General features: G+C 32.0%; 1 protein-coding gene across 1 annotated transcript in view; it reads left to right on the plus strand.

Annotated features, from left to right (window-relative positions):
* LOC117114117 (hyalin-like) overlaps positions 1-784 on the plus strand; it is a 16563-nt gene that overhangs the window by 239 nt on the left and 15540 nt on the right. The gene's annotated exons all lie outside the window — the stretch shown is intronic.

A 784-nucleotide genomic window follows, 5' to 3' on the forward strand; every position in this document is an offset into this window, starting at 1 on the left:
GTACGCCTTAATAAGGCGTACGTACGCCTTAATAAGGCATAACATGGGCATAACCCATAAGGTCGTACGTACGCCTTATGGGTTATGCCCATGTTATGCCTTATCATTAAAACCGACTTTCTAAACACAAAGAAAATTGAATTAAATATCAACATTTAAGTCATCACTTAAAAATGGTTAAAACATGTAATTGTTACCAGCTCAGTGGACTCCTTTATGCTGTCCGCAGTTCTTTGCTCGTCTTACTTATTGTCCTTTGCTATCTTTTAAGAAATTTGAAACATAATAATCTTCATAATATTGGGTCAAGCTTTATTGGTGAACTGTTAATAGTTAAAATGTGCAGAATTAGTTTAGATGTTAACAAAAGGACAACAAACAATTGTAATTTCTTTGATATCGATATGCGTGGCAACTTTAATAAACAATGAACAAGTGCTCACTCCCTCATGATTGAAAAGGGGTGCCATACCTCTCCAGTTATTCCTCTTTCTAACAGAGTCTGTACCTTCTGTGGTACAAATTGAGATTAAAGATGAATTTCATTTTCCTATCAAATGTTCCTTTTATTCCGATTTTTCATGAATTATTTAATTTAATTAATGCATCATATTTTAATAATTTAAATGACTTTGATAAATGTGTCTTTTTAGTTGGTGCCCATGATTTTGATATTTTTCCTGTTATTAGGTTTATTGCTTTTAAGAGACACGATATTTAATGTTTGTCTTTTTTCTTTTTCATTTATGCTGTACTTTTGTCCCTTGTTGGTGATGTTCTTTTG

The sequence above is a fragment of the Anneissia japonica genome, unplaced genomic scaffold (assembly GCF_011630105.1).
Source record: "Anneissia japonica isolate Jap-2015-1 unplaced genomic scaffold, ASM1163010v1 scaffold288278_len44488_cov113, whole genome shotgun sequence".
NCBI classification, from domain to species: Eukaryota; Metazoa; Echinodermata; class Crinoidea; order Comatulida; family Comatulidae; genus Anneissia; species Anneissia japonica.